Genomic DNA, 22,117 nt, shown 5'->3' with positions numbered 1-22,117 from the left:
TTAAACTTCACATGTGAATTTTTTAAAATGATTCGTCCCTTTGATGGAAAGAATTTTATGAACAGGTAAATTCATTAAGCACATAGTAAGTTAAAACAAATAATACAATGTTCTGCTGCAGTTCGGGACACATTATGTTAACACAGCAGAATGTTTCTTTTGTGAGATAATCTTAATTATTATATCCAATACTGGAAATAAATAACTATGTAACCGGCTGTACAGTAATTACAATGCAGTGTGCATGTGTGAACGTTATTCAACATGGCTGCCACTATGGAAGAACTCAGAACCCATAGAGATCTGAGATGGGCAGGGATTAGCAAGGCTAGGGGCAGGGAATTGGAGGGATCAATAACCAAACACCTAATACACTTTGTGTCCCTCCTAAAATGTCATTCTTGTGTACCCCTTGTCAGAGCACTTTTCCCTATGTACACATGATTCAGTATTTGAATGCAATAGTGTGGGCTATTATAGGTGTCTCAGGCGTCACCTAACAGCTCAAACTGAAAAGAGAAACAAATACCTATTAACTGATTAATTTTCTTCTCCAATGTTTTCAGGACGCATATAAAGAAGCTCCTAATCCAGAGCTTAAATAAATTATTGCTTCTATATAATAAGCATAAATATATATTCCTCCTTCAATTATATACAATTGTGAAACCGACATTCAACTTCCAACCTTTTCCCAAGCTCTCCTTCCATATCTAGCATTACAAATACCTATTCATCTAACACTCTGATTGTGAGGGTTCATTGCACTGTGACTGAAAATATAATCCAGTTTCTTGCATGGCATTACACGTTGTTGCGTGGGATCTTTGGTAACTTTTGTCAGGTGTCTTAATCTCTTAATCATTTGACTGATCGTTGGAGAAACCTGGTAGTGCTTGATACCAATATTTAAAAACATTTCTTATATTTATTGTATCTGTACTCATGGAGATTGTATGGAAATCTAATAGAAATATTTTGAATCACAACACTTTACTCTTTACTTTTACAGTCTGCTTTGAGAGAGTTGACAATTGCAAGCTGGAGACCAGCAACATGTGGGTGCAATTAATGGTTGTCCCCTGCATGCAATTACCTTTTTTTTACAATATGATTCCCTTTCTGATTTACAACTGATGCCTCCAATTGTCGGAGATGCTGAGGTTTGTGAAGGACTGCAATCAGCTATACAAAGGGTGTTTAGTCAATGACAATGAGAGAAGTGGGAATTTTATTTTCTGAGGGTTTATTTAAAAACAACATGAGACTTGTAGTTTTGTCATTTATTAAGATGTTTAATGTTTTTGTTACAAGTGTAGATATAATTGATAAATGTGCATTGCCCATCTCTCCAATAAGGTCCCTCAAGAGATCCAATATATGTTAATGATAGATCCGTGATAATTCCCAAAGGGTGGCGGAAGTGGTTAATGTGATGAGTCTATCTGAGTATGTTCTTCGAGGAGTGAGATACATGACCCTTACAGTAGAATTAGAGTAAATGATATTATGTGCCATCTAGCGATCCAGGAGTATGAGAAGTCAGGCTTTTTGTTTATCTTAACAATGCAATTTTAGAGCAGGTACCTCACCTTAATTAACATAACTGTAGCAACCTCAAGAACATGCTACTGAAAAATCCTACATTGTCACATTAGGTAGACGCACCCTGAGAAAATTGTCATGTAAAAGCTCGAAATTTTACCACTTTCTCACACTGTAGTTTTCATTAATTCAGAACAGCCAGAAGTAACTAGCGAGGGAGATCATTTTTGGCCCAGTTCAGCAAATTAGGTGGTCTGGCTTGAAAGAAAATGTTTACATTCAATAGTATGGCAGGGCTAGAAAGTTGAATACGAAGAGGTCTATACTATATTAAAATGGTCTCAAATTTAGAAAAAAAAGCTGCAGCATAGATAACAAAATGACTGTCACGTCACTGCCGCTGCTCCAGTTGTAATGAATCTTGTTAGAAACCACCAAGGTTGGGAACTTCCCTGATAGATCTGTGCTCTTAGAAGAATGTCTTGGTAAAATCAAAATTCTTCCCTACAGTACAGCCGTTTTCAGATTAAAGCCCCTGTAGTTCAGTGGGAGTAATTTTACTTGTGTCTTCATCCAAGAAACAAACAGAGCTTGGAGAATATTTTAACAATGTCCTGTAGGTGTTGTGGGCATGCCGTCTTTATGGACGACCTCAGCTTCTCCAAGATTACAACGGCACATCAACTACAGCTGGACTACTCACTCTCTGACCACTCTCTTTATCTCACTTGCCCGTTTCCCACTCCCAACTCCTCTGTGCTTTTAATGAACTCCTCTCCCTCAGACCACTTAGTTATCAACTTCACTCTCTACATTCCCCTCCTTCGTCTATCACCAAAAGAAATGCAAGCCTGACTCCAAGGTCCCCTATATTCACCATTCAAGTTTTCTCTTCTCCAGTTGCTCACAATGTTCAACTCTTCCTCAATCACGGATCACTCCAGTCCTCAGACAGCTGAGGACAATCATGCAATTCCGTTCCTTGTCCACTGGAGACCAATGTCATCTACAAAAGCAACCAGTGGAATTTCTTATACAACTGACAGATTCAAACTTTGGCAGAGGAGAACCATTCCTCCATGTGTCATTTCAAATAGCTTTGATTCAGAAAAGAATTGTCTCTCGTTCCATATTTCTTCTGACTTTGCTTACAAGATTGCATATAATCTCTGATTTATTTTGGCTGCCCCCAAATCAGGGTCTTTACTATTGCAGATACAGTAAAACAAATTGTGGCACACAGGGGCCCCAACATTCCTCCAGTTGAATACGGTTTTTGTCATTATCATTAAGCAAGTTGGAGAATATAATGCATCATAGCAACCCATAACTAAGAGTAGACAAGTTGTGCATTGTTTTTTTTTTCATTGTACACCAACAATTCTTCCAGTAGGGTCTATAAATAGGATTTTCAAATAACATGTGCATATGGTCTCAGAATTATGAAAGCAACACATGTTGAAAGGTTTCATACATTAGCAGCCTACCATTAGGATCTCATTCTCAGGTCGTTCAGCCCCCATGTTGTCGATGGTATTTCACTTCAATATCTGCCCTGGTTCAAATTGTACATGCATAGATACAGTTTCAGTAATATGGCCCCAACAGTTTATTAGAGCGGTTTATTGTTCTGTGGAGTAATGCAGGAACACAGTGCAGACATGTGGTTATTGTATGCACCCTGTTTGGACGAGGCTTATATTCGCATACGTTCCTTTTCAACAATAAAAAGGTTTAGGCACAAACTCTGTCAATGAAGAGCATGTCTATGGTAATGCAAGTGTTTCCACAATGTACACAGTGTTCTTAACAATATCTCGATTTCAGGCAATTCCTGCCGAAGTGATGCAACACACAGTTATCAACATGTCCCTTCCCTTCCTCAGCATGTCCGCCTTTCATGTTCACACAATGCCAATTGCAATTAAAATGGATTGAAAAATATGTATGCGTCCTTAATTCCTGTTTTTCTCATATGGTACTTCTCTTGTGCACATTGTAGAATGCAGTCAGAATGAATAGAAAGGTCAGAGATGGATGTTCCCTGCATTCCTTTTGCACACTACGAATGCCATTATTTAATTTGACCACCTATCTCTCAATGAAGGCTCTGTTTCGGGTGCACTGTAGCCAGCTGAGAGATCTAGATTGTGTTAAATCGAGCACCTAGAATCAGGAAGCAGCCCGATATATGCACAATGTCTGCAAGATTGCACGAGGTGATTGTGATTTTAGAAAAATTCAAATGGCGCTGAACAAAACATGCATCTGTGCTTCCATTGTTTTTAGCTTGAATTTCGATCTCTCTGCTATCAAGCAGTTTTCAAGCCACTGCCCCTCTGCGGGACTAGCTTCATGCAGTACTCCTTCCCTTTTCTTCTCCCACCCTTTGCTTTAGTTACCATCCTTCTCCTCCATTCATCATACGTTCGCCTTCTCAATGCGCATCCTGCTCCTTTTGTCTAATTTCCTTTCCATTACTTGTTCCTCCATGCCCCACTACGCTTGAACCATATCCGCGTTTCCATTTGCGTTGTCCTCACTTTATCTTTCGGTTGCTCCCTGACAGGCTGATAGGTTAGTGATGACAGAGATTAGCTGTGTGCAGAAATGCAGTTTCAATCTTTTAAAGGACCCTCTGACTACAAAAACAAATTACTGGAAGTGTGGCTCTCTGACCTTGCGTAATGCACTGTTCTAGGACTAAAAGGATTATCTACAATGGGCATTTAAAGAAACACGCACATGTTCCTGTGCCTCGTGCTTTCAATTGCTTCATTAAACTAGTACAGATTCTACTGACATGCACAAATTGTGCACTGGTGCAAATTGATGTTGTTGCTTTTAACTTTATGTCAGTGGCATTTTACTATTGTAGGCTAAATTGTGTGGGGTGCTATTTTCTGATAGTTACACATGTTGTGGTCAGGTATGTCATTTCACCAAAATGCCACGGTTTGCGGAAATCACACGACCCTCCACCTCTGATGACATCACAGGAAGTGATGGCAGAACTGTGGACCTTAGTTAGTGAAAGCCAGCAGTGTGGGTTGCACAGCCTTAGTTTAGCTAAAGAGCCAGAGCAATGTACGTTAATGGTGTCGGTGATCTTGTAGTATTCTTAGGTTGAAAAAATACATAACTAGAGATTCCTGTTGAGACAAAAAAATGTTGTATTCAATATGTTGACCAATATACTGCGGCCAAAGCCCAAAAACTACAAAGCCTATGCATTTCGGACCAGTAGTCCATCGCCGGGGCATATAGCTGGCATATAGAATGTGCATGGCGGTCAGGGTGTCTCAACATGTCACCATCATCAGCTGCCATCTGGCTGCGCACCCCTGGCGTGTGCTTGCAAATGACAGCAAAAAGTAAATCAAAGCGTGTGTCGTGACCAACTGCTTCTACTGTGAAAGCAGTGCAGGAGTGTTCATCTGACTCGCCTAGGCAGCTGATGGTTGTGACACGTTGAGACACCCTGACCACCACGCCTATTCTATGTGCCAGCTAGGTGACGCCCCAAATGATGTCCCTTGTTGTGGTTTTAAATGTGTAGTCAAAAGCTCTACACTAAAAAAATCCATTTGCACAGGAATATTGCAATAGGTACATTTTTCACTTTCAGCCACACACAATTTGCACATGCATGTTGATTCACAAAGACTCCAATTGGTTCTAGATGTTATTTTTGCTGATGACATGGTGCATGTGGGACTGATTTCTTAAAATAATCAGATCACCGGGCTTTACCTGAACGTGGCGTTAAACTGTAAGGAGCGTGAAGCACTTTTTGGGAAAAAATGATAATTAATGTGTTCTTTCTGATTAGCTCATGGGCCTCATTACAAGTGAGGCGGAACGGGTTAACATGACCCGCTAAAGGAGACAGACCCGTTAAACCCATTCCACCTCATTACAAGCTCCCCTCGCAGGACTCGGTAAGTAACGCCTGGTCAAACCAGGCGTGCTTACTGGGTCCCGCGAGGGGAAGAGGGAGCAAACAACGGGCCGCTCGTAATCGGCCCGTTGTTTGCTCCCTCCCCCATTCCCATTCAGCCCTATGGGGACTGAAATGGGAATGGGGATGGTCCGTGCCCGGGGTCCTGGAGGGAGGAATTACCAGGCCCTCCGAACTCGAAATGGCCTGGTAATTCCCCATTCTGGGAACCCAGACCCGATTTTGGCAGCTGCCATGCCGACAAATAGCGGCATGGCTACCGCCAAAATCGTAATGAGGCCCCATGCCTCATAATAGACAAACACTAGGGGCAAACTACTACAGAAGCACATGACTTGCTTTTTTTGACAATCAGGCTCAGTTTGTGCATCTGAATATGTGCCTCTTTTGAACTTCCCTGCTATTGATTTTTCTCCAGACACAACCATTTCCCAAATGCATAGTCAACGTACAAATGCATTTTTTTATTAGAGCTGGTAACACACTGCCCTTTTTTACTGTTTTTTAAGTTGGGGCAATTTGGGCAAGCCACAATTAGAGAAAAAGGAAGAACACACCTATTAATGGGCTCAGAGTTTTTACTGCCTTAGCACCTGTTAGGTAAGATTCTCATATCAATGATACATCTTCCTGACCTGTGTCAACCCAGGAACTTCTTGTTTTGACTAGGTAACTACTTAACCTTGTCCCTAGGTGAAGGGGAATCTTTTCCCCCTCTCACCTAGTCTTTTACTCTTGTTGTGGGTGAACTATTTATGTCTCTCGATAGCGTATGGTTGAAGTTATAGTTTTCTACAACATTTGGGTTTAGGCTGGGTTGCTCCTATGGGCCCCCCTGTTAATTTCTCTTTCATGTGCTTGGATAAACTACAGTTCCCAAGTAGTAAAGTAAAGAGGGATTTCATCCCCTTTACATTTTATACAGTGAGCCAGCACACCCAACCTTGTGTGGTGTGCTGGCGGGATACAATGTCTTACCTGGTAACATGTTGTTACAATTGCAAGTTTCCATGAATGGCTGGTGGCAGTGTAACTACTTTTATGGCTTTTTAGTCTTCATTACTTGCACACTGTTAATTCAGCTTTGGTAATGCACAGAAGGTCCACCACATTTTGCCATTTCTTGCAGTGCTTGCTGTTTCTGAGGTCTTCCCCTGCCAAGACAGTACAACCTCAGTGGCTGTTTTGTCTTTGGCGGGAATACTATGCATTACCCGCCTAGGCTCCAGAGTGTTTGGAATGGCAGGAAGCGAGGGAGGAGTCCAAAACTCTGCAGCCCTTTGTCTTTCACCTTGCCTCAAATGACCAAATTCCCAGTGGGGGGCTGGCTGTGCTGATCGGACAGCCAGACCACCCCTTGCCGTGAAATGCAGAGAGATAATGCAGAAGTTGTGCTGTAGTTCCTTATGAAATACTCAGAACCAGGAAGCTGCTGTCAAGCCGACCACTGGAGCTACAACCAAAGAGGAAGATGAAGAAATGACAGATATAGCAATTTCCAGCAACTGGAGAGCCTGCTCTGTAACCAGAGCCTGCTGTTACCCTTCCTTCCAAGCAACGTGGGGACTCTGAGAATGAAGACCCTGACCAAGAGCCTGATGAGATCCTATGACACAGGAAGGCCTGCATTTTGAGCCATCCCAAGTTGTGCTGCTATCTTGCAGAGCTGCAATACCCCAATAGACTGGGAACTCAAGCCATTATAAGATGCATGGTCTTATGAATTCTGAATTGAGCTGAAACCTGGGTGGTATCCTGCTAGACCTCTAGCAACGTGGATCCAAACCAAAAGGTCCCCTCAACAGACTGCTGCACCTAACAAATGATGAAAATCTAATCAGTGATATTCAGTCTTCTTCTAGCGCCTGAAAAAGGTACCAAACTCCACAGAGCGGCATCCAGCTGTGAAAAAAGTATTGCCTTGAACCTTCCCCATTGATCTCTGCTACAGAAGTCCTTCCTGTGTCCTGTCTCAAGTCTTCATGACAGAGAATTCAGAGACCGGGTTTTTGGCGGCAGATCCTGAAGTCTCCCCTGCAGTAACCTCTTCTTCTGTGCAGAGTAAACCATGTGAAGAACCTCTTGCCTGGTGCCTTGCCCGTGATCCCTGCTGCAAAAGTCCCTCCAGTGTCCTGTCTTCATTCTTCATGATAAAATAATTCAATAATGGGGGATTTACTTACCTTAAGCATTGTGATCTATGTAATTATTTGGGGTGTTCTTGTGATTGGGAGTTCTCTCATCCAGTTCAGCCAGGCCCACTGCTGGAATCCTCCTAGGGTGTCTTCCCAGAAGTCCCTGGACCCTAACTAACTTTAAAGTGAAATACTTACTTGTTTGAACAGTCTTCCTCAGGAACTCTGACGTTTGCCTGCAACAGAAGCATATCTCAACCTGCCTACAGCTGGCTCCAAGACCACTAGGGTCCCTCTTCTTCCCCTAAGTGAACTCATGCAATAGAAAGGGAAGGACTGGTTAAGTAAAGGATTCTGGGTTGAAATGAATAACACATGCTTAAAGGTACTTAATTGTAAATGAGTTGCTTGGTAACTGTAAGTCTGAGAGTGGACAGTTACAAACGTTCTTACTTACCTTGAATGTGTGTTGAGCCATTCGGAAAAGTATATAAAAGGTTACTTTACTGACCTGTGAATTGGTTGTGCCTCTTTCCCAAAAGTAATTTTTTTTTTATTTTGATTTTATTTGCATTTTTAAAGCGCACAGCTGCCCTCAGGCATCGTGGCGCTGTTACAAGAGAGTTTACTTGTCATAGTAAATATAACGAGAACAGACATGGAGACATGGTTACAATCATGGCTACAGTTCCAAGGTTACATGGGAACAGTGAGTCTAGTACAGTTGTAATTTACAGACATGGTAACGTGCAGTAGTATTATGAGTGAGATTCACTTAAATAGGGTGGTTTTCAGAGCTTTTCTGAAAGCTATGAGGGATGTTTCAGCTCTGAGTTTAGGCGGTAAGGAGTTCCAGGCTTTTGGCGCTAGGACTTCGAAACTCGAGCCGCCAGCTTTAACTCTAGTGAAGTTGGGGATTGCTAGTTGGTTGGCGTACAAGTCCCTTTTGGGTCTGAGTGACTGGACTGGTTGTATCCGTTCCGTGAGGTAGCTAGGGGCAGATTGGGATATGCATCTGTGGTTAATGGTGAGTCTTAAACTGAATGCGCTCTTTGACTGGGAGCCAGTGGGCATTTTGTCTTGCTAGGGAGATGTGTTCCCTCTTTGGAATATTGAGGGCTGCTCTCAGAGCATTGTTCTGTGCGATCTGAAGTCTATTAATGTTTTTGGCAGAGGTGCCTAGCAGCAGGACGTTGCAGTAGTCCAGTTTAGCGCCTATGGTGGCCCTAGCAATGTTGAGGCGGTTTGTAGTGGACAGATGGGGCTTTACTACGTTGATTATTTTGGTTGTTAGGGTTGCTGAGGAGGAGATGTAACTGACATGTCTGTCCATGGACAGGGTAGAATCTAGGTATACTCCCAGTGTTTTTACTGCAGAGGAGACAGAGATTACCGAGTTCTCAATTAAGAAGGTACTGTATTTGCGGTCTAGTTTGCTGAGGGTTTCTTTGGGGCCCACCAGTAAGATCTCTGTCTTGTCTCCCTTGAGACAGAGGCCATTGGCTGCCATCCATGCCTGGATGATGGCATAAGTGTTTTGTAGGGTTTTTAGGTCTTGCTCGTAATCACCAGTTAGTGGGAGAAGGATTTGAGTATCGTCGGCATAATTGGTGAACGTTATGCCGAATTCTTCTAGGTCATTGAATAACGGGAGTGTGAATAAATTGTATAGTGTGGGGAAGGTTCAGGACCCTTGTGGTACACCACAGTTGATAGTGGAGGGAGTGGCTGATGCTTGGTCTGAGTAGACCCTCATAGCTCTGCCCTCCAAGAAGGATGAGATCCATGTTGTGGCTTCATCCGAAAAGTGAGCTGTGTTGGTGAGGTGTGTCTTTAAGGTTTTGTGTTCGACTAGGTCGAACGCCGTCGACAGGTCAAGGAGTAAGAAGATGGCACATTTGCCTTTATCCATATTGTTTAGGAGTTGGTTCTTTAGGTCGAGTAACGCTGACTCTGTGCCATGGCGTGGGCGAAAACCGGACTGTCTCTTACCTAGGATGTTGTGAGATTCAAGGTAGGCTTGTATCTGTAGGTAAGCAGCCTTGTCCAGGATTTTCAGCAAGAATGGCATTGTTGTAATGGGTCTGTAGTTGTTGGGTGAGTCAGGGTCTAGAGTGGGCTTTTTTAGTAGTGGGCGAACCCAGGCTTCCTTGAGGGAGGAGGGTACTAAGCCAGTGGCGAATGAGGCATTAATAAAAGGTAGCAATGAAGTGGGCTAGGGGCTCGGCGCAGTCTTTGATTAAGTTTGCTGGATCGATGTCCCCCTTGCAAAGTGAGGGTTTTATTTGTTTCATGATGCGTAGGACCTCAGGAGCGGTTACCTTTCTAAAGGTAATTGGCGGTGGGGGATTGCTGTTTTGTTGGGTATGGTGTTTAGGGCTGGAGGCAATCCGCGTTTTGTGAGACTTGGGTAGACTGTCAAGGTTGGCTTTGATTTTCTTTTGGAGTAGGTCTATTTTGTCAAGCATAGCCTTCTGGATGTCATTACACCATCACGATAAGGCTGGAGCCTGTCTCTGCCTGTCTCGCCGCACGAGCCGCGAGTCGCTAACCCATGCCCGTCGCCACCTCCATCGATAAAAACCCCAAGCACTCAGTGCACGCAGACCAGCACCTGCCTACTGCTCCTCAACTGGTGCCCACAAAGCCACCTACATCGCCGCACCTGTGCCCTGCCTCCAGTGGAATACATGCCATGTCAGGACCTGTACGGTGCCTGCAACCACCCATAAGCATACTGCGCCTCACTAACTGTTAAATCTGCCAACTCAACACTGACATTAACCTCTCTGGTACTCCTCAGTGCGCCACAAGCATTGTACTGTATCCTCCACCTTGTAGCCATACCTGACCATCCAACTGCAAGCCTATCGCTTGATAGTCAGTCCTCATACTTCTAAGCATACTCCCCACCGTCTACGCGCACTGCCCACATCTGCCATGTGACTGTGCCTAGCCACCTAGCTCCACGTCAACGTGTATTTACCAGCCTATGCACCTTGCCTATAGTCTATTCTGCCCACCTGTATGCACCTAGCCTATAATCGAATCTGCCTATTTGTATGCACCTAGCCTATGGTCGAATCTGCCTACCTGTATGCACCTAGCCTATAGTATCTGTATGCACCTAGCCTAAAGTCAAATCGGCCTACCTGTATGCACCTAGCCTATAGTATTTGTATGCACCTAGCCTATAGTATTTGTATGCACCTAGCCTAAAATCGAACATGCCTATTTGTATGCACCTAGCCTATGGTCGAATCTGCCTACCTGTATGCACCTAGCCTATAGTATTTGTATGCACCTAGCCTAAAGTCGAATCTGCCTATCTGTATGCACCTAGCCTATAGTATCTGTATGCACCTAGCCTAAAGTCTAATCTTCCTACCTGTATGCACCTAGCCTATAGTATTTGTATGCACCTAGCCTAAAGTCGAACATGCCTATTTGTATGCACCTAGCCTATGGTCCAATCTGCCTACCTGTATGCACCTAGCCTATAGTATTTGTATGCACCTAGCCTAAAGTCGAATCTGCCTATCTGTATGCACCTAGCCTATAGTATTTGTATACACCTAGCCTAAAGTCAAATCTTGCCTATTTTTGTACTTACCTATACCCCTCACCCATACCCCAGGCAACGCCCTAGGCAACGCCCACCACACTTAACATGGCCTTCGTCCACCACAACAGGCCTCCATGTTCTGGCTCCATTCGCCCTACTCCATTCCTACCAGCTTTACTTGAACACGAGCGCCACATCCACCAATCCATACCCACTAACACCGTCCCCAACCCCAAATCCACTGCCAGAAGCACATCTCACACGTTACCAGTGCACATAAGAAACACCAGACTAAGAGCCCGCACCTACACAGCTCACACCAATACTCACAAACCCACACTGCAGTCACTCCCCACACCCTCTACTATCACTCCCTCTCCCACACCCCAACTCCCCGCCACTAAACTCCATACCAACACTACCAAACACCACACTAACCCCGCCAAACCAAGCACACTCGAACCATCCCAAATCCAACTGCTCTCATTAACGTTAGATCTCTTCAAGCACACGCCACTGAAATACACGACTTAATCGCTGACCTCGAGCTAAATGCTCTAGCCATTACAGAAACTTGGCTGCATGAAGCCTCTGGACCAGCCATATGCCAGTCCCTCCCCCCTGGGTGAATCATCCTCCATCAAGATAGACCAACACAAGGCGGAGTTGTGGCCCTAATAGTCAAAGAAACACTGAAGGCTAGACAAATTAAACCCATCATGTCTGAGAACTTCGATGCCCTATCAGTGAAAATCTCCCTCTCTCCCAACGACACCATGACAATGCACCTCATCTACCGGCCACCAGGCCCACTCCTGAACTTCCAAGCCGACATCCTACACCTCGTAGGGAACAACCTCAAACCCAACACTAAAGCCATACTCCTAGGAGACATGAACCTCGGACTCAATGACACAAAAGACAAACACAGCAAAACCTTTTGCTAAAGCCCTTCTAGACCTACAATTCATCCAGAGAGTTGACTCTGTCACTCACAATAAAGGTTGCATACTGGACTGGCTAGTCGACCACAACTGCAGGGTAGACATCAGCTCAAACACGCCACAACCATGGACCGACCACCACCTCATCCACTTTTACATCCCAACTAAGACAGCTATTAGTCAGAACACTCCTATGCCAGCTGCCCTAGCCAGATCTAAAAAGCTACTCACCAAAGAGAGAATGTGTCCACTCCTAGAACTCTCAGCATTAGCATCACCCTCCTCCAACAACGCCGAAGAACTAGTCGAACTTTAAGACACCACCATCAAAGAGATCATCGACACAATTGCCCCATTAGAGACAAAAAAGAGAAAAAATTCTTCCACATCAACTCATGGTTCAACCAAGACCTGCGTGACCTAAAAACACTCAAAAGACAAGCACTCAAAAAATGGCAATCCTGCCCCTCTGCCCCACTACGGGACTCATACCTAACTATTGTTAAACAATACAAAAGCGCAATAGCCAAAGCTAAAGCTGACTCATACAACACTAGAATCGACAATGCCCAATCACACTCAAAAGAACTATTCACTATCTTCAACGAACTAGTCATACCACCCGCATCCAAACATCAAACAGTCAAAGACGAGAAATGGTGTAATGACATCCAGAAGGCTATGCTTGACAAAATAGACCTACTCCAAAATAGTGAATGGCTTCACTATTTCTTTCAGAGAATATGTGTATAAGTTCCGCAACTGGGTATTGCTTCCCCTAAATTGCTATATAGCCTATTTAGAATAAGTTTGCTTTAGGTTTTACCTACCTAGAATAACATTGAGTCTTTCATAAAGTGTAACATTGGGGTTTGATTTCCCGGGTCTGTTTTATACAGATGATAAAACATTCTTAGGTCTACACATACCTATAAGTTGTTGCTGATAGCTCCTTTAAAATGTGCATAGGTTTTACTTACCAAGAATAGCTCTGTGCCATTCTTGAATAGGTTTCTTTCTGTGTAGCTGACCTTGGTCAGCTTGGTCCAATCCTAAATTAGTGCAAAGAGTTCTTGTTTATTTTAGTCTATGTTCCACTGAACTGAGCAGCAACTGTAATTGTTTATTACACAAAAACATCTTACTCACCTATTATAACTGTGTGTTATCATAAATGTAGTTAAATGTATATACCGTTCATTGAAGGAGTTCCACTATTTGGAAAAGTATCCTGGTAACTGGGTTGGTTGAATATGTGATTTCTCGGCTGAGTGTCAAAGCTTAACTGACAGGGTCTACTACCCTTGCATTACTCACAGTAATCTTAAAGTAACATATGGTTTTTAAACCCAATGAATAGGCGTGGCCTATACTAAATGTTTGTGATAATGTCTGACTTCCCTAGACTTACTGTTAGATATTCTGAAGAACGTGGTATGCTTTGGTCTGTGACCCTTAAAATATTGTAGTGTGTTTTTTAAAGAAAATGTGTGTATGACTATGACCAGTACTTACCCAAAGACTTAACTTGGCCTACTTGTATTTTTAATACATCTTTATTTTGTATAATACGTCTGGTTGTAAGTGGTTCTATTGAATCCTTGGTATACTACAGGTAGGTTCTATGTACTTTCCTACAGCCCTCTCTTCCTCCTAAAATAAGCCTTTATGCCCGGTCTATGCTACCATGTACTCAGGTGGTACAGCCTTATAATAAGAGTGGAGTCCTGTACTGTCTCGGTTGAATGGTTTTACTAGGCCCTTAGCTGGACTTCAGAAGAACTGTCCTAACAGCAACATTTCTCAATTATGCCCCTCAGAGCATCTAATCAACTCACCACACAGTCACATGTGGGGAATGAGCAGTGCAAGGTGAATTGTAGACACAACCCAGAACTTGCTCCAGCATATTTTGTCTTCCTTCCTCCGATGCCATCATCCTGTCTTGCATCCTTCTGATCCCATTTTCTTCTAACAATCCCATCCCATGTACATATTCATCCAGCAGGATACATGAAGACCATAAGCACTTACCGCAGCCAGCAAGATACATATGAATGCCCAGGCAGGGATGACACAGGTCTTCAGCCTTCCATAGTAAATAGAAAGTATCAAGCACTTACTCCTTCATTCTTCAGTGGTTAAAACATTGAGTACCATTTTTAATGGCTACCATATCCTGGGGGATTGATGTGGCTCTCTCATATTCGCCAATTTCTATACAAACTGTCAAGGCTCAAAAATCCTATGTGGCACAGAACTTGGGCATTCAGGAAAATCAAGTTGTATTTTAAATATTGCCTGCTTTTACTTTTTGCATTATTATGGGTTAATGAGGTATTTAACTTGGGCCTCATCAGGAGTTGGGCGGTATCCCGGCAGTAAATCCATCAGAATACTGCCAACGCAATTACCGTTACTGCAACTTGGTATGGCGGTATTAACGCCAGATCACAAGTGTCAGTGGCGGTGTATGTCCCCATTTCTATTGAGTCCGTAGGACTCAATGGGGCATGTTCCGTGCAATTACTGCGGCAGTAAGTGCGGCACAGTAATTGCATTGAAAATGAGCAGAAAGACAGCACATTCACCCCTAGTTCAGAGCTGGAGGTGAATCCTCTGACTTTCCCCCAAGCCCGTGATTGGGCAGTGCAGTAATGCAGCGCTATAGTGAGACCAATCTAGTACATACAGCATGCAGTATTCATGTAGTAGATACAGAATACATTCAATGAACATTACATGCTGTAGTGTTGACTTTCTGTGTGTTTATCTTGACTTTAATAACAATATAGTGCAATGATGGTGAGCGGCAGAGTTTAACAAGCTTTAAATGGAGAGTTTAAATAGGCCGAATGTCAGGATGAAGTGAGGGCCAACAGTCAAGAAGCATAAAGACAAATGGAAAGAGCAAAGACAGTAAGAAAGGAATACATGTTGAGGATATTGCAAAGTTGAAGCAAGAGAAGAGTTGACAGAAGTAATAGGGAACAAAATAATCAAAAACAACAATGGGAGTGTCTGTGGTAGATGGACAGAGAACAAGGGGAGAGGGGACAAGGAGAGGAGGTGGGCAAGCATGACGGGAGGGTGCAGTGAAGAAGCGCATTTCCAACTTAGATGTGTTAAGATGAAGAGCATAAGCAAGCACCCAGAGCTTAACCGTTTAGAGACAGTTAAAGAAACAAGTGTGCAGTTGAACAGTGAAAATGAAGGTAAGAAAGTAACAGTGAGAGTCATCTACAGATGGAAAATAGATAAGGATGAAGAGATTAGCGTTGTTTGATACTAAATCATACAGGTAGAGCACAAGAGCAATCACTAGACTGGGTCCCTGAATAAGAACAATTGAAAATGTAGGGAGAAAGCTAAGAGACAACAGGGACAGATATACCAAGAAAATGTTGAGCAAAGAGTAGAGTTTTTTTTAACCATATTTGAAGATCCAAACAAGTCCAAAAAACAAGAAGAGAGATGTGGTCCTTTACACCCAGGCAAGGGAGCTCAGCCAATCAGGTGGCTGGAAACGTGGGAGAGAGCAGCCAGTGTATGCATGTGTTTTCCCAGCAACCCTTGCCAGGGGGCTGCCATCTTGTTTTTACAGATTGCCCCCTAGCACCTACCTGTTGCCTCCCCACCCCAAGACATCACACACCACTTCACACAACTCCTTCCCTTCCCAATTACTTACTGGAATAGAGATGTGTGCTCTTGTAACAATGTTCTGTCCACACCCACCACTCACAACATAGCAATAGAAAAGGGACTGAGTGGACATCTTGTTCTTTATCCACTGGAGATGTTGCTTGCATAATGTGTTCAGAGCCCGTCTCCAGTAAAAAAGATAAACTAAACAATGTTCTCCCTGGATGTAACCCCGGGATGCAAATAGATATCACCGCCTTATCGCATGTGTAGCCCACTGCCTTGGTTTAGGCTGGCGGCCTGTAACTGGCCAGGAATGCCCCATAAATTGGTCTTAATTGCTACAGAATAATGAGGATGAAAAGTAAGTAATGTGTTGAAAAATAAAATAATTTAATTGGAGTTGTCAGCATGAAAAAAATACTGCTGAGACTCTCAGTTTTCCACATGCAGTAGTGGTACTTACACATATGAAAATCCAGGCCAGAGTACCATTCAACTTCTAAAAAGCACGAGATTCAAAACACACTCCACTCCTTTCACCTACAGATGTAAAAAGGCAGTAATTATGAGATCGGTAATCCTGAGATCAAAGTTAATGGAAAAATAACAAACACAAAACATGGTCCTTTGAGGAAGATGCTCAAAAATCCACAGGTGTTTGTTTACATTCGTTTTTTGGACATCGCAGATCCGCTACCTAGTAACCTTGCCACCCCAGGCAAATGTTTCAATGTGCCTGGGTAAAGGTCCGACTGTGGCATATGAACTTGAAACGTCACAGGGTTCAAACGACCACCACCACATGATACATTGACCGGTGTAATACGACGTGCTTGGAGCAACAGAAAACTGAAATGTCCAGCCATTTTAATTTGCACCAGATTAATTAATTTGCACTACCTCATGTAGTTAGGTAATGTGTGTGGAGTCTCGAAAGCAAGGCATGAAACATTGTACATTAAAACGACCCCAATGTTTTCCAACTTGTACAGCTGTGAAATGAATTGAAACTTAAAATGCAAATGCATCATACTCTCTCTCTGCCTGTAGCTGCTCCAAATAGGTTATTCAAAGTAAAGTGGTCATGTATAGAGCTCCTCTCCCAATAATGTTGGCCTCGCTGCACCCTGCGCAGTAGGTGGAAGCAGAAAGTGTTAGTGTTGATGAGTGCAGGTTGGAAAGACCCGTCACCTGTGTGATCTGTGTGGCTTCTATTGAGTTCGGCTGGGGAGGCGTCAGAGTCAATCTTTCTTAGTAACAGCACACGTCCCATCATTATGAAAACGGCATGGAAGAGATCTGATTTTGGAGGCAGTGGGCTGAATTAAAGGCGTACATGGAATCATAAGAGCTCCAAGTTCCTTGCCCAGACTCAAGATGATTCACAATTTGACACTTTAATTTATTTACTGACAGGTAAAATTATTCACATGGACATTTTTTTTTGACACTTTGATTATTAAATATGCAATTTGAAACTCGCTTCAGAAATGTCCGTCTTCCAACTGCTAACATGATTAAGATCAAAAATAGGCTGGCCATTGTGTTGGGCGTCTTAGACGTATTTTTCAGGATAGGGGTAAATAAAAATGTGATTACTTAAATAATGTAGCAGATTTGCGACCACTCACCAAAGCATCTTAAGCTGTGCCGGAGATAACTGCTCTGTCACAACAGGCACACTTTCGAAGAGGCAGTAGACGCAAGGAGATGGGTTCTCCCTCTTCCTTTCAATCTCTCGTTGACTTTAATGTGTGTTTGTATTTGGCAATGTGGTTTGAAGAGGGATGGACAAATCCACCCCCTTCTCCCCCTCCCATCAGAACTCATGGAAGGCCCAACCCCTTCCCCCAAAAGGAGACCAGACCGACAGCAAGTTCAAGCTGTGGTTTAATATAGCCAAAACCAACAGGGAGCAGTACAAGGATAGAAGAAAATCCGCGGACATCACAGTGTTCCCTGGCTCACAAGCCAGTTTTGTAGGCAGATTGCACCGCACTGACATCCCAACCTGGGGCCCTTTCCAGCAAACCTATTGTGTGAATGTATTGTGCATTGAGTGTTAGTCTTCCTATAGTGGACCCTATATATGTTAGTCTATTGACCCTCCCATGTCAGGGGTCAGACCTGGCCCATAGCAAAATCGCTATTGCTAAACAATGTTGCAATGTGATTGTCTGATCATTGGTTCTTTCCCGTTGCTACCCACCCCTAGAATACTGAACTGTGGTAGGCTAGAGCTGACGTCTCCAGGCCTGGGATCTGAAATGATTCGCAGCTCGAGGTGTACCTTTTCAAGGTAATAAGTATAACTATGTGCCTGCATTGTAAAGTGTGTGCAGATTGGAAACACCCATAGTCTATGAGAGTGCCCGTTCACATTATGCAACACTTGTCTTCTCGCTGTAATGACTTTGTTGCAAGCTTCTGTCTGGTGGCATGAGATCGTCCTCTTCCAAGCGCCAGTTTCGATTCATCATCCAAGCCTGCCGATTCACGTGTTCAGAGACCGTGTTTTGGGCTTCTGGAGCTCCAAATTACTATGCATTATGTGAAATTATTTGCATTTATTGCAGCTAGTGTTACTGCCATTCAGGGAAGGGAATGTCACTCATATCTTGGTGGCCTTGGCAGCAGGTCTTGTTTCACAGATTTGCTTCTTCTGTACAGCCTGAATTTGAACAGCTCAGCTCCTGCCGAGGGTCTGTGGCTTGTTTGAAATTATCCTAAACCATAACGTGGCTTCTACATATAGTACTATTCCATATCCTCAGTAGCTCCTGCAGCTCAATGAGGTTAATTGCATATAGTGCATCAAAGTGGTATTTCAGAGTCCTGAATCATTTCCCACCGTGAATGACACTAGCATGAGCTGCAGTACAAGACTCTGCACACAGTCCATGAAAAGGATTTCAGCCCTCATTTTTAAAAGAAATAAGAATTGCCACTGGAAAAGAGCCATTGACTATTCAGGTGGCTTGAACAGCGGGTTAGAATATGCATTCTCTGCCTGATGTTCAAGGCACCCAAGGCCCTTTCCCGGGTGGTGCCATTTTTCTTTTGTTATGTGGGGAGGCAACAGGGAGCCACTCCCTATTGTCTACCCACCACATACCTCCCAACCAAAAAAAAAAAACTCTCCTCCTCCCCCTCCATGCCTTCCCACTTAACTGTGCAACTCTGGAGCCTGCACCTCCTGCTCAGTCCACCACCATAGTAATAGAAAATGGACTTAGTACCTTTTCCCTATGGTGGCGGCCAGCTTTGTTTTTTTTCCTTCAGAGATTGGCATCGGTTGTGGCATCAGTCTCTGGAGAAAAAAAATAAAGGCATCCACACCCCAGAGGAACCCTGGTGTGCGAATGGTTTTCATGCTCCGGCAGAAGGGGAGACATGGCCAGTATTGGCCCACAGCCTGATCCGAGGCCCAAGAGAATGGCTCGCGCTGGCCGGCCATTACAATTCATGTCCGTCCTCCCACAGGAGCATGAAAGCAATAGTAGATCAGAACCTAGACAATCAGAAGTTCTGTAATCTAGCCTCTAACCACAGCAGATGCCTGCAGTCTATGTTTCCACTTTGTTCTCCTCATAGCTGACTCTCTAGTCAATCACAAAGCTTGGAATGGAGGCTCTAACTGTGCAAAAAGTCTTCATCGCAAGCATCCTTTGTGAGATGTACAATCTTTGCCACAGGAAGACCGAAGTGAGGCTGCCCCTTTTCACCTTCACAAGCCCTTTCCATCAGTCTCTTTTATGCCCTATATGGCCGTCACCCTTTTTAGATGTCCTCTCATTCGGATCAGGACCTCTAACTTGGGTGCATTCACCTACAACATAATAGATCCTCATCTGACCATGTGACAAAGGGTCCACAATTCCACTTTTATAACATATTTTAAAGTAATGAATGCTTTCTTACTTGCCTGAGACCCCCCCATTTGTTATGTCCCAGTTTTTTGGCTGATGGACTTTGTCTTGAAAGTACATCCTTTAGTAATTGACAAATGGCGGTGTTCCTTTTCATTTTTTTACCTCAACTCTTACTATCAGTATAAAATGTGCTTAATACAATATTGCCAGTATCTCCAAAAGCATATTCACATAAGATGCAATTATGTTCGTATTGCTATGTACCACATCATTAACCATTGTCATTCACAGTGAAGTGCATATCCAACAGATCATTTCATTTACCAAGACCTTAAATTAAAATGGGAAAGTGATCGAAATTATATTGTAAATTGGTCATCCAAATATATATGTGGTTGTGTATGGTAATTGTGTGTGTGTATACATATAAAATACAAAGAAATCCAAGTGGACAGGTGTTTCCCTGCTGTTGTATTCTCCAAAACAAAATCAATTACAAATACCACCTGAAATATCCAACCACATTAAAAACAATGCCATCAGAGATACATGTGCATTCCCAGCATGCAGTACATGCATGAAAAAGGAATGATTCATAATATACTGGTGGGTAAATGAAGTAATGAACATCCAGTAATCCAGGTACGTTTTCTTTAAGTATTTATGTCTGCAATTGAAGGCCCTCCTGTTCCAGATGAATCTCTCCTCTGTACATATACAATGGAATCTTATAACATTCTAGGTTGCCCTAGAAACTCCATAACAAGTTGACATTGCTTTTACCAACTGGTTGGCAACAACCCAAACAAAACAAGCAGGACCATGGTAACATACATGACATGTTTATGGATGTTGTTGAAACTGCCTAGACTGGTTTTAGGAAGTGCCAGGGAACTGAGATCAATGGGGTTATTTTGAAGCTCTGTCAACAGTTAACATTAGAGGAAAAGCACAAGAGGATCTTTGTATCATCTATTGACCTAAATCAGGCTTTTGATACGGTGAGTCAAAACAAACTATGGGCAAAACTGAAGGACTGGGGGATTCCTCCTCGTCTGCCGAAATTGATCAGGAGACTACATGAATCAACTGCAATTCAGGTTAGGCTGAATCAAGAGGGGGATCTGACGAGGAAAATCCCAGTATGTAATGGTTTAAGACAGGGGAGCGTGCTTGCCCCCTGTCTTTTCAATCTCTATGTTTCAGAAGTTTGGGAAAAGATAGATTTGGGTTCCATTGTATCGCCTAAACTGGGCCATCTGCGTGCATTCTGTATGGCATACGCAGATGACTGATTGCTAATCGATTGTACCCCCATAGGCCTTCAAAGGCGGTTAACACAATTTCAAATATATTTTGATGAAAACTGTCTGAACATTAACAACAATAAAACACAGATCTTGACCCTATCAACAGGTAGGGGAAATCCAAAGGCAAATTGGTATCTGGGTAGACAGAGTCTGGAGAAGGTAACAGAATTAAAGTACCTGGGCTTTTTAATTACCAGTAAGCCAAATAAGGCCATGTTTTTCCATTACTTTACAAAAAAACAGATTCACTAATCTCTCAGATCTGTTTAAAAAACAGATTCTGAAAATGTTCAATTGTAGCGCTAGTCAAATTTTATGTAGGGACTGTAATTCCAAAATGTACTTACAGGTTTAAAATCTACCCCATTTGGGTGGAAGCCATACTAGTCAGAATGGAGAGCTGGTTATGGTACAGAGTTTTGGGGATTCCTAACTCTTTGCCGGCGTCAGCTATCCTGTTTAATTTGGATTTAGGAGAAATTATTGGTGTGGTGAAGTTGAAAAATGGTCACTGTTTCGTAAGCTTTAAACTTCCTATAACAATTCCCTATATTACGATCTTGGTCGTATGATGGAGGGACAAATTAAACCTATAAAAGAATTTGAGGTGGAGTGTGTACTAATGCTGTCTGCCTTGGGATTAACAGGTTTGGACTTGATAACTATTCCAAATCTGGTTAAGAGGTCTTTAAAGTTGTTCAGATGGGCCAATTTGACTGATAAATTCCCCAACAAAATGGTGTACCTTACCTCGTTCATGAACACAAGTATGTGGGTGACCTAGCACAACATTGGAAACTTTGTTTGTGCCAAAGAGTGAGGCAAGATTTTGTGCGGTTTTGCTAGAACCTTTATACGACTTGAGAAATATTAGTTTGTCCAAGAACTTGACAAGGGAAATTTGTTTTTTTCGCTTTTCGCGAGGATAGTGAATCTATTGAAACTTTGTAACAACTAATAATGCTGTATCCAGCCGTGAACAAGATTTGGAATCTATATTTTTCAAAATGTGTAAGTGAAATGGAATTTTTTGATACAGATGCATTTTGGAAAAATTGCATGAGGGGCTCTCGACCTCTTATGCAATTGCTACTGTGGGGTTTTTAAATTTATTGGGTCTCCATGATTATTTGTGAT

The sequence above is a fragment of the Ambystoma mexicanum genome, chromosome 1q (assembly GCF_040938575.1).
Source record: "Ambystoma mexicanum isolate Mex_15411 chromosome 1q, UKY_AmexF1_1, whole genome shotgun sequence".
In the NCBI taxonomy this organism is placed as follows: Eukaryota; Metazoa; Chordata; class Amphibia; order Caudata; family Ambystomatidae; genus Ambystoma; species Ambystoma mexicanum.
This window is presented reverse-complemented; position numbering follows the sequence as displayed.